The sequence below is a fragment of the Protopterus annectens genome, chromosome 7.part0 (genome assembly GCF_019279795.1).
Source record: "Protopterus annectens isolate FY-2018-M chromosome 7.part0, PAN1.0, whole genome shotgun sequence".
Classification (NCBI taxonomy): domain Eukaryota; kingdom Metazoa; phylum Chordata; order Ceratodontiformes; family Protopteridae; genus Protopterus; species Protopterus annectens.
This window is the reverse complement of record NC_056739.1, coordinates 1,939,569,366-1,939,586,396: the sequence shown is the minus strand read 5'-3', so window position 1 is coordinate 1,939,586,396 and position 17,031 is coordinate 1,939,569,366. Positions and strand designations below refer to the sequence as shown.

Genomic DNA, 17,031 nt, shown 5'->3' with positions numbered 1-17,031 from the left:
CATGTTGATGAAGGGGACAGAGGGGATGCAAAAGTGATGTGTAGGTATGGTCTTAAGCAAAGGAATGCAGAAGGTGAGATGGTGGTGGGGTTTGCAACAGAGGTTTGACATGCGTGTGGTGAATGCATACTATTACAAGACCAAGGGGAATAGGGTGACATAAAAGAGTGGAGGAAGATGTACACAGGTGGATTATCTCTTATGCAGGTGGGCCTGTTTGAAGGGGATTGGTAACTGGAAAATGGTGACTGGGGAAAGTGTAGTTAGGCAGCATGGAAGTTTAGTCTGTGGGATGATGTTTGTGATTATGAAGAGGGGGAGGTGTGTGAGGGCAGCACCATGGATCAAATGGTGGATACTGAGAAAGGGTGACTGTGAGGTTGACGTCAGGGAAGAATTAAGACAGGCAGTGGGTGGCAGTGAAGAGTTAGCAAATATATGGGTAACTACAACCAAGCTAGTAAGGGAGATGAGTAGAATGGGGCTTGGTGTGACATCTGCACAGAGGAAGGAAGACAAGGAGACCTGGTGGTGGCATGAGGAAGTACAGGGGAGTATACAGAGAAAGAGGTTGGCCAAGGAGAAGTGGGATTGTCAGACAGATGCAGAAAGTAGACAGGTGTATAGGGAGATGGGGTGCATGACAAAGAGAGTGGTGGCAAAGGCTGAGGATGGGGAATCTGAAGGCTTGTATGTAAGGTTGGACACCAAGGATGTAAAATAGAACCTGTGCCAATTCCCTTGACAGAGGCATGTAGCTAGGAAGGATGTGCAGCAGATAAGGCTGAGAAACGATAATGGTGGAACTGCACTCACTACTGAGGAGAGTGTGTCAAGCAGGTGGAAACAGTAATTTTATGGGCTGTTGAATGAAGAGAATGAGAGAATGAGATGGTTGGATGATGTGAGTATGGCGAATCAGGATGTTCAACAGATTATCAAAGGGGTCATAAGGATAGCTATGAAGAGGCTTAAGAATGGAAAGGCTATTGGTCCAGATGACATACCTGTGGAAGCATGGATGTGTTTAGGACAAATGGCTATGGTCTTTTTAACCAGATTGTTTACTGTAATCTAGGAAGGTGAGAGGATATGTGCCGAGTGGATGAAATGTGCTTGGGTACTGATTATGAAAATAAGGGTGGTGTGCAGAGCTGTAGTAACTACAGAGGGAGAACATTGATCAGTCACCGCATGAGGTAATGCTAAAGGGTGGTGGAAGCTAGACTAAAAAGGGAGGAGAGGATTACTGATCAGCAGCATGGTGTCATGCCAGGATAGAGCAGTACAGATGTGATGTTTGTTCTTAGAGTGTTGACTGGGACATACAGAGAAGGTCTGATGTAGCTGTGTTGTGTCTTTGTGAACTTACACACAGCATATGATAGGATGCCTAGAGAGGAGTTGTGGTATATTATGAGGTGGTCAGGAGTGGCGGAGGAATCCATAAGAATACTACAGGATATGTACAAGGCTAGTGTGACAGCAGTGAGTTCTGCATTGGGAGTGACAGGTATGTTTAAAGTGGAGGTGGGAGTACATCAGGGATCAGCTATGAGCCCTTTCTTATTTGCAGTGGTGATGGACAGGTTGACAGACATGATCAGACAGGAGTCCCCTAGACTGTGCTGCTTGCAGATGACATTGTGGTCTGTAGTGAGAGTATGGTACAGGTTGAGGAGACCCTGGTGGTATAGTCTAGAGGGGAAGGAATGATGGTCAGCAGGACTAAGATGGAATATATGTGTGTGAACAGGAGGGAGGATGGAGGAATGGTGAGGATGTAGGGAGAACAGTTTGCAAATATGGATAGGTGTAAATACTTGAGAACAACAGTTCAGAGTAATGGCGAGTATGGGGGAGAGGTGATGACATGAGTATGGCAGGATGTGGGTGGTGGGGAAGAGTGTCATGTGTGATCTGTGACAGGCAAGTACCATTAAGAGTTATAGGGAAGGTCTACAAGAGGGTAGTGAGACCAGTTATGTTATATGGGCTGGAGACATTGGCACTGAAAAAAGAGGCACAAATCAGAGCTGGACATAGCAGAGTTACTGATGGTATGATTTGCACTGGGTGTGGCCTAGCAGTGTCACTGTTGGTATTGTGCAACACACACTCCAGTAGTGGTCATATGTGAGCCATCTTTTCCTGGGGTGACTCAGGGCCCTGAACTGTGTTCTATGTCACTGCAGACAGACACAGTTTCTATGGCCATAGGTTCTGCTTAGCAATATATCAGTACAGCATGTGTTGTTGATACATAATATTGTTTGAACTTCCTATTTTCCATCTTTACATGCCACCTACTACATTCCATTACAAACTTGATTGTTTGACATAGTTGTGTTTATTTGTTTTCAGTTCCATTGGTATACTCCATCAGTCTCAGTGTGTGTGTGTGTCTGTCTGTCTGTTTGTTTCTGTGTGTGTGTGTGTGTGTGTGTGTGTGTGTGTGTGTGTGTGTGTGTGTGTGTGTGTGTGTGTCTATCTCTCTCTGAGACACATGTAGGATATACATCTGTTTTGTATAGGCAGCATCTTGCCTATAGTAGGCAATGCTCATGAACAGTTGATGGTCTGTGCACCAGTTGGAATCCCCCAATTGCTAATTGCACATGGAACAGCTGTGGTATCATTCCCATACCCAATAGCATAGAAACACACTCCTATAACTGAGTACTTTGTGTGTTGCCCCTTTTCCTTGCCTTTGAGGAGTACTTAATGGATGTGGGTGACAAGCAGCATCACAAAGTATAGTTGGGAATACCTTCTACAACAAACACTGTGGAGACAGCCCAACAAACTGGGGGAGAATGTTCCAGACATAGGGACAGAATGTAAGTATTTCTGTTATACAGTTGAACTAATGCTAGTCTGACAGGGTTTGTGTGGATATGGCTGCTCTGCATGAATTTAAGTCAGAGAGTGTTATGTGGCTGACATAATTTCCAAATGTAGGGCTATCCACAGACTGGCCAGAGTTTGGACTCTTATATTTGGTGTGTTACTCACACATTGTTTGGCCTTGGAAATGCAGTAGCATACTCTATGCAGTAGCACTCAGTAAATAGTAACATCCATGTGTGTTTCTGACTTCATATCCCTCAGAACAGATATGTTACAACAACCATGTTACACCAGCAATTTTCTCAGTTTATGATAGCAATATGTCAATAATCCCCCTGTGTTTGGACCTCTGCCCCCAAATATGTCAGGCTTTGTCCAGATGTCATGCTGTAAGAGGTGTATAGGTGTAGTATATCATTATATAGTGACTTTATTCCAGATATCATCCCAGTGATGTATCACTCTGCAAAAATGGCTCAAAGACAGAACCCACAGAGGCAGAGTTGCTGGAGCCATGTCAGACTCGAAACCGGTCACAAGTGGTGTCCCACAACGTTCTGTCCTGGGACCTCTCTTGTTCAGTATTTACTTTTCTGAGGTACAGGCCAATGTGGGAGGACTATGGCTCACTAAGTTTGCAGATGACTGCAAACTGGGCGCCATAATCAACTCTCCAGCTGACACAAACATCCTTCAAAAAGGTCTCGCAGAAATGGATAACTGGTGCCAGAGCCATGGTCTAAAGCTAAATGCCAAAAAGTGTATAGTCATACCCTTTGGCAAAAACAATGCGCCCACAAATTACCACATAGGTGGTAACCCATTAAGTACAGAAAAAGTAATTAGGGATCTGGGGACCCACGTTGATAGCAATCTCTCCTTTGACAACCACGTTGCCAAAGTGGTTCGAAAGACCTTCTACATAGCCCACCTCATCATGAAAGGATTCACATCTAGATCAAGAGAGGTAATCATGCCCCTTTATTCATCCCTCATCAGGCCCATCATAGAATACAATGCCCCCTTTGGGATGTACCTTACCCTACACCTGCAGCAATTAGAAAGGCCCCAAATGTACCTCACCAGGAGGATCAAGGGACTCAAACAGATGCCATATGCTGTTCAGTTAAAAAAACTCCAGCTCTACTCAGTTGCATACCGCCTACTTCGAGGTGATCTATGCCTGACATATAAAGCTATGTCCAACCCAAAATTAAAGGACATGCTCCACCTCAGTAAATCTAAATCCCTTAGAGCCATGCGCTCGAGGGACTTGAACCTCAGCACAGAAATAAATAGAACATGCTGGAGGGACAGATTCATAACCCAGAGGCTCCCTTCGCTCTGGAATAGAATTCCAATTCATGTTAGGCAGAGCACCTCACTGACTCTCTTCAAGAAGAATCTTGATGAGTGGATGGGAGATCGTAGGTTTGTCCCGGGGATTACTTCCGTGTCACTATTAGACAGAGGCACAGTAAACTAAACTTTAAAAAGGGCACAGTATACTCAAATCAAGGGGTGGCGTAAGCCAAACACAATTGGGCTAGGCTTATAAATGCCCCAGGGCAGATAGCCTAGTATGAACCTATGAACCTAAGAATGCAAGACATGTTACGTGTAGAAGGCCTTATATATGAGAATGAGGCCCGGATGTTCTGTGGGACTCTATACAGTTGAAAGGACTGAGTATTTCTGGCAGTTGTTGATAGACTGTCAGGATTGTGTAGCAGTGTATTGTGACTGTGTTATTTGGCCTGTGTGTGTGTGTGTGTGTGTGTGGAGGGGGGGGTAGATGTAAGTGTTGAGGGCCGTTTTCTATCTGACTTTGCATGCTGCCCCAGCTTCTTGGGCTCTATCAGCTGTATATGTTTGTAGGGGCAGACTGAGATATCTCCCATACCACAGTCAGGCATCAAACTACACTGTGAATTGGGCCAGCATATATAGGGGTAGTGTGTGAGTGGCAAACATGCTGATGATTTTGTTCACACAGTCCATATACTCGATTGTTCCTGTGGCTTACCAGTATGTCACTTTGAATGTGGTTAGATTGGTTCTGGGTATGCACGTTCATGCTAGTGTCTGTTGATCAGTGCTGTTACATCCCTGTAGTGCCTGATATATTTGCAATTACATGTGTATTCCCCCATAGCAAAAATTTGGTTTGTGTTGTTTTAGAGGCAGTACTTGGTGACTTGCTTACCAGCTCAGTGTAGTTTCCCTACTGTGAAGTTATGTCCCGATATTTATCAGCTGCACTGTTTTGTATATGTATTCCCCCATAGCAAAAAATTGGTTTATGTTGTTTCAGTCTGCCTATAGTTTAGGCAGTACTTGGTGACTTGCTTAGCAGCTCAGTGTAGTTTCCCTACTGTGAAGTTATGTCCTGATATTTATCAGCTGTACTGTTGCCTGGCCCACATATGTGTTGTGTATGTCTGACACATCAGTGGGATGATGTGAAGATGTATGTCAGTGAGTAGTGGGAAGTAATTTGGTTTTGAACTTTGGCTATTCCAGTCAATATAGGGTATGACAGACAGGATGGTGTCACTGCATCAACTGTGTCTCCTTATCTACTCCAGTATTTGGGATATGTTTCCAGTTTCATGGCTTTACACCCCCCCCCCCCGGTCAGGCTTGGTCCATATTTGTTGCACTGAGCATGCCTCTCGACTGGTCAGATTGTTTCAGACTGTCCAGGATTATTATCCAGATATTTATATATATATATATATATATATATATATATATATATATATATATATATATATTACTTTTTTATATCTATACATATGTTTATATAACAATATATATATATATATATATATATATATATATATATATATATATTCTATACATATTTGTTTTATATGTATAGCTCCATATATCTGATGTATATACTTTTTAATATTTGTCTATCACCATACACATCTTATATGTATATTTATATATATAAACATGACTGATTCTACAGTGTTTGTTCCCTACTATTCTATACATGTACTGAATGCTATATTTGAAAAAACAGCATTCATTATTACATCTCTGCTGGTGTAGTGGTAAATTGCTATGGTGTACAGGGTCCTGGGTTCAAGATTTGGCAGGGCTGATTATTTTGTTGCTGGGCAGAACAGTGGCTGATGGAGACAGGTTGATTAATGCAGTTTTAAGCAGTTGTGAGTAGGTTTGTGCGGGTTTGTGTGATGGTAAATGATGCCAACACATGGTTAAATGGGAAAATGCTTAATCTGTGTAGGCATCACTTAGCATCACACTTACTGCCGCTTACTGCAGCTTACACACACTTACCCCGGCACTAATATTTTTAAAAGAAAAGAAAAAAGGGGTGATAGGAAAGTGGTAAAAAAGGGGGCACCCAGAGGGAAAAACAATGTGAGAGATAGCTAGGGATGTGCAGGATGGTGTAGGGAAGGTCCATACCTGTTCATTTCTGATACAGCAACAGCTATGCATTTCTACAAAATTTGGAGGAGAATTTGGACACTCAAACCCCTGAGAGTGGGGTGAGGACAACAGTAATGTTTTGTTAAGCCAATTAGACCAGATTACATGTGTCCAGTGGACATGTGTGTGAAATGGACAGCTATGTATGGGGCGACTTTTTTTTGGGAACAGATTGCCCTTTTTTTTATAAGGTGAGAGTGGGATGTTGGGGAAGGATAGTAGGTATATTTGGGCAGGTAGGTTGGGCAGTAAGACAGACAAGACAGACAAGATAGCAGACAGGGTTGGTATATGACACATGTGGGTGTAAACACCTTGGATGGGGAGGGTGGTTGGGAATTGGAAGCCCACGAGTACCCAAATGGATACAGCGGGACTGAGGTCTTCACCCATGGGCAGTCACTACTGCACCTTCAAGGCCCAAAAGGTGGCTGTGCTGGGGACTGAGCAGGAGTGGCAGGCTGACCCTCAAGATGCACCATGTGGCCCTCAAGCTGGTGTATCAGATCTCCAAACTCTTTTTGAAGCTCGCTACACACAAATCCCCGGACCTGACGACCGGTGACAGTATCCTGTCCATGCCCACTCCCAGGGGAGAATGGACGCCATCCCCTGAGGCGGTTCCACCCAATGGTGGTACAGGACCAGCGGACGAGGAGTTTCCAGGTTGGGTCCCAGATGTGCTAGGGCCTGGTGTCATGGCCAGTTGAGGCAGGACAGGTGGATCCACTGTGATCAGCCTTCCCAGAAGTGCTATGGTGCTGCAGTTTTATAGCATATGTTGGTTAGACATGAAAAGCACATTCCAGGATTAGTTATAACAGCATGCATATGTATTCCTATTAAACCAAAACAATAGATTTGAAACAGTTGCATAGCAAACAGAACACATGCATATATGGAACCACAGTGGACATTATAACAGCATACAGGTTACATTAATAGCAACAGGCCACCAGTGATAGTATTTGAACAGGGAACATTAATAGTCAAAGGTTTAAATATTTGCAGAACAATAGTACACATGTCCCAACAGCGGGTTTGATGAAAAACATACCCGTTGATTTATATGTTTAAATTATTGGTGATAAGGTGGTGTAGAGAGTGAGATTTCAATTAACAACTGTATAGGCTTCAATTGCTCACAACTTTAATGATCATTGCTCTAATCATTAGCCTCCAGGTATTACCTCACTTTACATTGACATATGGCCTTGGGTTGGGCACTGTTATGTTTCTACACAGTATATAATTACAACCTTCTTAAAGCTAATTATGCCTTTTCTTACCTGGCAGACCTGTGGAGGAAATTTCTGTTAACACTACTTGACTGTTTCTACCCATATTCTCATAGTCAGGGTTACATATGTGCACTCATACTGTGTTTGTTTGTGTGTGTGTGTGTGTGTGTGTGTGTGTGTGTGTGTGTGTGTGTGTGTGTGTGTGTGTGTGTGTGTGTGTGTGTGTGTGTGTGTGTGTGTGCGTGGGTGTGCATGTGTGTGTGTGTGTGTGTGTGTGTGTGTGTGTGTGTGTGTGTGTATGCACTACTGCCATATGCTGCCTTTATTTCTATCGGTCACTCTCAGTGTGGGCAGCAGTGAACACTAGCTGTGACAGCATGACACTAGAGGGACATTTCTTGGAAGAGACTGCTTGGTGTATGTACTTATCTTGCTGTCATTTGCAGCCTTGGGGTTGGACAGTGGTTGTTGTACACAGTGTATAAGTACAGCCTTCTTACAGCTGAGCTATACCTTTTCTTACCTGGCAGACCTGTGTAGGAAATTTTCCTTGGTGAAATTACGCATACAGCTTACTACCACTCCTGGGATTCAAACCGTGCCTGTTTGTGGAAAAATACAACAAAGTTTGTGTATAATCATCATGAGTTATTGAGAAACTGCTGTCTCTTGTTTGACTGTTTTCTGTCTAATACTCTATTGGTTGTACAATCTGACCTTGCAATACTGACATTCATGCGTGGCAGATAGTTCTTATACTGTGTATTCATACTTTGACATAGCACAGTCTGGAAAACACTGGTAAATACAACATTACTATTCAGGTATCAGATCTTGGTGTATGGACCATTTCATACAGTTAATCTCCTGTTTAACAATTCACCAATCTTTGTCAGATTAGCCTTGATTATTTAATGCTTACAGAGCTATTGTTGCTGTGCAGAAACTACACATTTTAATTCATACCACCACATACCAAAGTAAACACAACCAGCCCAGGGTTTTGACTTTTATTGACAGGTACTGACACTTGTATTGATATATACCCTATATGTCACTATTACTCTGCTAATATCTCATTTATTCAGTACAAACCATACTCATTTTGAAATACTGACAGGTAACATTCTACTCCTTTCTATTTACTTGCCCTGAATACTACAAGCTAGATTTGTACTCACCAACCTCGCAGCACAGCCTTAGCAGCCTGTTGGCATGGGTATCCATGTTCATGGGCCTCTCATCTGCAGCTGTACAGGAGATAGAGAAACATTTAGCATAGCATACCTATCCATCACATACACAGGCTGGACTTTGGAAAACACTTATTGATAATGATACTTACACACATCTTGGACATTCCAAACCCGTGCATTTTGGACCCACTGGTCCAAGAGCTCCCTCTTCCTACGGTTCAAGTCAGCAAAGTGGTGACAGACCTGCTCACCAGTCTGAGGGATGCCAGAGACATTGGTGAGATCAATTGCGAGACAGTCCCAGGCCTCAGCTTTGTATTGGGAGTCCTGGTACTTGTCCTGTAGCAGCCTCCCTTCATGGTCTTTTACTAGAAGTACAACCATGACCTTGGACTTCTGAATGCCCCAGCGCTGCACCCGAAAGAGCACATCCTCACCAATACCACCCATAGTGACTGCAGTGATGAGCTACAACTGGTTATGGGTTGTATTCCCACCTGAGATGCTTAACTAGGGCTGATTTCCTGCCCTTTGCCATGATTGGATGGTTTTGAATATGTTGAGCTAAGCTACGGGAAAACCTGCTGAGCTAAGGTAAGCACTGGTTAAAGGGGTAGATGCTAAGCACTGCTTACCAATACACAAATCCGCTTAGCTATGCTAATTCTTGCTTAGTATTTATGTTTAAGCAAACACCGGCTAAGCAGGGCTGAGCACAACTTAGCATTGTCCAGCTTCATTTTATGGACTATCAGGATTGTGTGGTTCATTCCTCATTAATGACATGTTATGATATGTATATTGACCTTCCATAACATCCCCCTAATGTGCTTTCATCACATTACATTTTGTGACTATACTGTATGGGACACTTGTATTTATATGGGGGTTTCACAACTTTATTACATTGACAACTTACATTTGGACCTACTACGCTACCCTGGTTGACAAATATATGTTATTTACTATCTAATTATAAAAAAAAACAGTACTGCTTTCACATATAAAAGTGAAATGTTTTTATTGGGGATTGAACTGTGAATAACTCCATGCAAAGTGGATGCTCTAACCACTACACCATCTCGCATTGTAGATTTTAGTTGTATATTTCTATTTAGCTCCTTCTGATGTGTAAACTAGACTGCACATAGCTGCATGATGTGCACACCCACTCTGCTATGCTTAAACTTTATTGTGGACAGAAAAAAATAAATATGCTTTTTATTTTTATTTACTGAAGGGGTATGCACATTGCTTTCTGCATCTTATGGCAGGACATCTGGACAACTACATCATACATGGGAGAATTGGTTTAAATGTTCCTCTCAGGAACATGCTTACTTATTTTTTATGCCAGCATGTACACTGGCATACCATTTTGGACATATTATTTGTGTTGGACCATTGTGGGGGGCTGTGCTTTTGTGTTTCATTAATTGTTTTGTCCACAGACACTGTTATATTGACATAACAGTGTCCGTGGACACTGTAGATGCTTTAGAATTGCCATACGGCAATTCTAGAGTTCAGGGGGCATGTGTGTTATGCGAGCACTGTTCGTGCACACCCTCTGCACCTGTACATGGATCATGTCTGTGTAGAGAATACAGCAGCACACCTCCATGAATATGCAAGGCATGCTGCTGTTCTACACAGGCACTATTCCTGCACAGAGTTTAATGAATCCAGGGGAGTCTCTTTTATCTTTAAATATATTTTTATTATTTTTTAAAGTGTAGCTACTCATACAGTATACATATATACTCTTTATAAGAGTTATGCCTGGCAGTGAGTAGAACTGGTATCATATAAAGAATAGGAACATTTTATATGTTTTGGCTGCATGTGTTTTGTTTAGGGACACCGGTTAATTATGCACATACTGCTTCTGCTGTAATGTTCATTAATTTTAACATGGTATTGCTGTGCTTGACTGAATTAGTAGAAAACGTTCCCTCTATTTAAAGATGTAATGGTGCTGTATTCCAACTTGCATTTTTAATGAGTCGTCAGCCTGTAAAAGGAAGGAAATTGTATCACATTTCTTTTTTTATAATGTAATATTTCCCAACTTTTAGTTTTAACAAAACAATAATTTCATGTTGTCTGTTAAGGTAATACACATCAGATTATTTAATTGCCATAGACATCAAACCTTCAAACCTTGTGTCATCATAAGTAATATTAATCATAATTTTTGCAGTGCTGAGGGTGAAATGCCAACAGTGCTAGTGTTGATGGTAGGATCACTATTAGTCATATAATCATTTTTTTCCAAAGTGTGTGTTAGGCTCTTAATAGTGTATATTACTTTATTTTGCTTCTCTCTATCCATGTTTTTATAGATTAGTTTTCTTTTTTTAATTACCTTTGCACAACTCTCAGCAGTAGCATTATTCAATTAACATGTATGATGCTGAATAGGTCCTTCATGGTGTTGCACATTGCAGTCTACATCTTACCCCCCTCCCATTTTTCCACATTTCCTTTTTTTCTGTTATTGCAATCATTACCATTGCTCAGTTGAAATATATGCTGATGAAAAGCTTTTTAGTACTGAAGTACATTGAATTCTGAAATTTTCCTTTGGTCTTAAGCAGTGACATTAGTCTACCGAAACACATACTGGTAAAATGACATGTCATGTTTTCAATACCTGCAATGTCACCCCTGAGTTACAGTAGGTCAAATGTGTCATACATAATATCCCATATCAATAGAGTGGGTGATGGTGCACATGATCATGAGGAAATTCTGGAATGTAAGCTTAACGGTGACTTGCTGCAATTATGTGACATACTGGCTGTAGGTGATTCTGCAAACACTGATCTCACAGCACTGCCTAACAAAGACCGCAAATGAGAAGTTCTGCTTTGTGCAGATGAATGTTGACAAGGCCTGCATAGTTTATCTTTTAAGTCCCCTCTACTATTTCTAGTACTTTCCTAAGAACCACTTAGAGTGTGATGTGCAATGCCACCACATGTCCAGACTGCACCTCACACTTATCTCCGTCCACCATTTACTCCTATTTGATTCTGCAAACACTGATCTCACAGCACTGCCTAACAAAGACCGCAAATGAGAAGTTCTGCTTTGTGCAGATGAATGTTGACAAGGCCTGCATAGTTTATCTTTTGTTAAGTCCCCTCTACTATTTCTAGTACTTTCCTAAGAACCACTTAGAGTGTGATGTGCAATGCCACCACATGTCCAGACTGCACCTCACACTTATCTCCGTCCACCATTTACTCCTATTTGAGTATGGTAGGTCCTGGCCAGTGTATGCACGGAGGCAGAGTGGGTACTGGGCATGCCACTATACAGAAGTACGTGTGATCATAGCAGGATCCCTACTATCGACAATGTCCATGTACTGGTGGATATCCTCTCATACACCCTGCAGTACTCTAACCATGTCTTTTTGATTCTCTGTGGGAGTAGACTGAGCCTGTACAGTGTCAGAACACGTGTTGCTAGGCTACCAATGCTTTTCTTGTTTCAGAGGGTAGCTGTCACATGTGCCTGCACCTGACACCACTTTGCACAAGTGTAACAGTGGAAACTGCTACCTCTGGGATAGTTCCAACCCCCTGAAGATGTTCCTTTGGTTAAGGAGACACTGGTGTTGAGGTGCACGGGTTCTATCCTTGTAGACTTCATGTCCTCATCTACTGGAATTTGTGATCCTGTATCACTTCCTATAATGTTATATACCTGCTGTGGGGTATGTGATCATGCCATTAAATGTGGTGCTTTTGCATTACTGTCCTCAGGATGTCTCAATATAATTAGGTTATAATTATATTAATTCAATTTTATTAACTCATCACCCCTGCAACAAAACACAAGAAAGCATGCCTGCATTTCTTACATCTTAAAACATGCATGTAGCACTGAAAGAAATGAAAACTTAAATTCAATGATCAAAAAAAAAATCACACCATAAATAACAGAAGGTCTGAGTACAGCAGAAGTAGTAATTTCATTAATTTAAGCTGACAGCATACTCCATTCACATAAGTAAAGTGAAGCAGAATTCAGAACTGAATACTGTCCCCTTAATATTTTGTATTTGCATCATCATCATCCACAAATGAATAAAGTATTGCAAGCATTTATAATTTCAAGTATCATTATAGGTTTATGAAAATAGATGTATACATAATAAAATGTTCATTGACCTCTCCCCATACATGTCCTGTATACAGTACACTACCATGAATGTACAGCTTTAATATATGGCACTTCAAATTCCCAGCTTCTGCCATTATCACTTCTGTCATTGCCATCAACATACAATGAATACATATAGCATTGACTTCAGTGTAAAAGAAAAAAAAAAGTTTTCATAATAGTAAATTAACCATTAATTTGAATTTCACTAACTTGCTGATAATTTACTAGTGTAAAGTAGATTTTAGCTTACTTTAAAAAGTTTGTGCTTTTCCACAGCAGTTGCTTCTGAACTCGACCAATCACAATTAGACATGACAGCCTTGCAGTTATTGATGGAAATTCAGGCTCACTTATGCTTTTTGTATGCAAACAAAGGTCAGTTGTAATGACCTGTATGAATTCTAGCAATATGTGTGGCTGGATCTACTTTGGAAGCTCCAAGCTTCAAAACTTCAAACTTCACATGGTCGAGACCATAAGACTTGAAGTTTTGAAACCTGGAACAGTTTAAATGGAGATCACTGTACAGAGCGGAATGGAAATTTTGCTATTCTCTTCACTGTAGTGCGATCTCAGAGTTGGTATATTTAATTAGGAGGGGGTGTGGGGGGGGTATGAACATAAAAAAATTGTTTTTATTTTTTTATTGAAGTTTTAAAACTTTCAGCCTTCGATGTTATGGTTTCAACCATATGAAGTATGAAGTTTTGAAAGTTCGAGCTTCCAACGTAGATCCGTGTGGGTATATCTGGTCAGATGGACACAGATAGCTTTTGAGCGGTTGTGGATAAGCTGTTTTCAGCCACGCTGGCTGCAGTAATGAGTGGTAACACATAGCATGTCAAAATGTGACTTAACTATCCCACAGCATTTAAAAAGAAACCTGGAATAAGTCAGTATTTAACTTGGAGTTTAATGAAGTCTAATCCATAATCATCTTGCAGAATATGACATACCTTACTGTAGATCATCGTGGGTATTTTACCTAGTCAGCCACTGTAGCTAGATAGCGTGTGCATATATGTTACTGAGCACATGCAAGATACATGCAAGATCAGTGCCATTTTGTGTAGTCAGTTTCAGTGAGTGCAGGCTTGAATGAAGATGCACATGCGAGTGTGTTTAAAGTAATGTGTCAGTCATTTAGCTCAAATATATGTTCCAGTTACAGCTCTTGATGTGTTTATGTAGAATAAACAATTTGAACCCATCACAGTGCCTCAGTGTCTCATTTGAATACAAGAGACATAAAACATGGTGTCAGAATGGGATTCAAAGCTGAAGCAACTCACAAACCATGAGGCACGCAGTTAGAAGTGAAGAAATATAGAGAAGCCAACTTGCCAACAAGTCAGCAGTTATTCAAAGGCACTTAAACTCATTTAAATGCTTTTTCAGTCGTTAAATAAGTGGCAAAGTATTAAAAACTTTCAAAATAATTACTGACATAAAATGCTGAAATCGTGACATACAGATAAAAGTATTCAAAATAATTAAAAAAGTGTTCAAAATTATTTCTGAAGTGCTTAATGTACAAAAAGGCTAAAAATGACCAAATTTTTTGCAATGTACTACTTTTTTGCATTAACTAAAACTTTTTGAAGTATCAAAATTTCTGGAATTTTCTCAGTTTGCAGTGCTAAATGAAGCCTTTTCAAAGAGATTGTTGTGAATTTGAGCAGAATTACAAGTACCTAGTCTATGCTTATATTTAAATGTATTTTGTTGTTATAGCAGAGGGATTTTTACCAGTGTAAATAGTATAACGTGCTGCTGCTCTTAAACCCAATACTCTTCCTGCCTGGGTGATAATTTATTATTTCAGTTACTTTTTACAGCACTTCTCTCTCATTTCCCTTTCAGAGACCTTAACGTAATAATTCTTTTTGTCTCCATCTTTTCATTTAGTGCCCACTGTCCCTGCTAACAGGTTCTCTCTCAGTCCCCCACTTGGTGAATCCCTGGCTATTGGCCGCATCTGCAGTGAAGAAACCAGCCACAAGGACTCAAGATCTTTAAAAAGAAAATAAGTTACTGTAGGTGTCTAGCTACAGTTCCCTCTTAGCCTGCTACTGTAGAAAGTACCTGGTCTAAAGCAGAAATAACTGGCTCTACCCATGGCTAGGGAGAGCAGCTGCTCCCCACCCACATCAGCTGTAAATACATTCCCCAGGTAAACTTTTTCTTTTTAGTTATCAGTAAACCAAGATAAAGCTCTAGGCGAAAAAACGGTAACCCAGTAGATACACTGGAATTGCCCACTTGTAAAATAGAGGCAAAAAGGTACTTAAACTGCCACTTTTTGTCTACTTCAAACTAGGTATCTACCCAGAAAGGACACAGCTGAAATCAGGTCTATAGATTGTATTTCCCTACTAGATTCTAGTAATTCCTAACAATTTGGCTATTTAGACACTTACGGCTATTTAGACACTTACCCTGCAATCTTTAGTCTGGGGGGGTTCTAACCTGCTCCGTTCACTACGCTCACTTTGCTCCCCTCCCTGCCCCCTATTTCCACCTGCCTGCAGTTCCTCTACATTTATTCTTAGCCTTAACTCCACCCCTAATTACCACCAATTAGGCTACGCCACAAGTCACCCCTCCCCCTACATCCAACACAATCATGCTACTACCTAATATAATAACAATCCTAACCTGCATAGTTCTAGCTCACATTACATCCTACGAAGGCTCCACAGTCACATGCCCCAACAACTTCCACTGTACTCTCTCAACACCCTCCCTCAAACATTTACACTATAACCACATAACCCCTGCCACCAAAACATCCTCCCAATACACACACTGCATTACCAAACACCTAACACACTCAAAAATAAAATATCCCTAAGATATCATAAGCAATTTACTATGTATATAAAACATATCCTAAACACCCTTTATAAACTAGCCCTCACTGGAGACATCCATCCAAACCCTGGTCCTCCCAAATCCAACCCAACCACAAACCTAGTCCAAGCAACCTCCCCACAACTCAACTCCTAGCCAACAAAAAAAAAACAACAGACCTACTTATAATGTCCCTAAACATCAGAAGTATATGCAATAAAATCCAAGAACTGCATGCCAGCATAAGCATATATTCCCCAGATATTATCTTCCTAACTGATACATGGCTCAAACCTCACATCAAAAGTGAGGAAATACTTCCACCTTAATGCAACATCCTTCGCATAGACAGGTTGTCCAAAAAAAGGTGGTGTAGCATTGATATTTAAACACCACCTCAATATTGAACTCATGAACACATCTGCCCCTCACCGCAACAATGAAGAAATCCTTTATGCCAATCTCAAACTAAGCCCAAACAAAACAATCAATATCATAGGATGCTATTTCTGATCAGTGCAACATATTACACCTCTAGAGAATCTCTTGAGCTGGGCTACTCTATCTCTACCACAGGAAACCATCATTCTCAGTGACTTTAACATCAACTGACTAGCCTGTAATAACAATCTCCCAACCATTCACCTTAATCTCCATGGGTTCTCTCAACTCATCCAATCCCCTACCTGAATCAACAAAAACCCTAACAATCATACCTTACTTGACTAGATCATAGTCAACAAAGTCCCTCACTCTTACCTAGCAGGCTGTCCACTTCTTCAGCAGTACCTTCCTCTCCATCCTAAACACCCATGCACTTGTCAGAAATGCCAAAGTCAGATCCAGGCATGCCCCATGGTTACAGAAGACCACCAGAACCCTAATGAAATCCAGAGATAAGGCATGGGAGCACTGGTGACTAACAAAAAAATAACTCAGATAGGCAATCATTCCTCGAACTGCACAATAAAGCCAAAAAGCAAACAAAATTAGACAAATTCCTCTACTATAAATCCACCCTAAACTCTACCAACCAAAACCCTAAGCAATTCTGGTCCACTATTAACACTATCCTCCACCCAAGGAAGGTTGATACCCCCCAGCAGTCCATTCCCCCTCCTCCAGCAGTATTGCTGAATCCTTCAACAAACACTTCACTGGAACTATAACATCTCTAAACAAACAATACTTCCCTACAACAGCCCCCCAACTCCTAACCCTAACCCCCCCACTCCTCTTTT

The 17,031-nt window shown here is 41.1% G+C and overlaps 1 long non-coding RNA gene across 1 annotated transcript in view; it reads right to left on the bottom strand.

The window, feature by feature from the left end:
- Nucleotides 1-17,031, bottom strand: part of LOC122807264 — a 329,095-nt gene that overhangs the window by 28,520 nt on the left and 283,544 nt on the right. The window contains exons 2-3 of the long non-coding RNA XR_006365611.1: nt 8,744-8,812; nt 8,086-8,164 (exon numbers count right to left, since the gene is read on the bottom strand). This is a non-coding gene — a long non-coding RNA (uncharacterized LOC122807264). The remainder of the gene's footprint in view (nt 1-8,085; nt 8,165-8,743; nt 8,813-17,031) is intronic.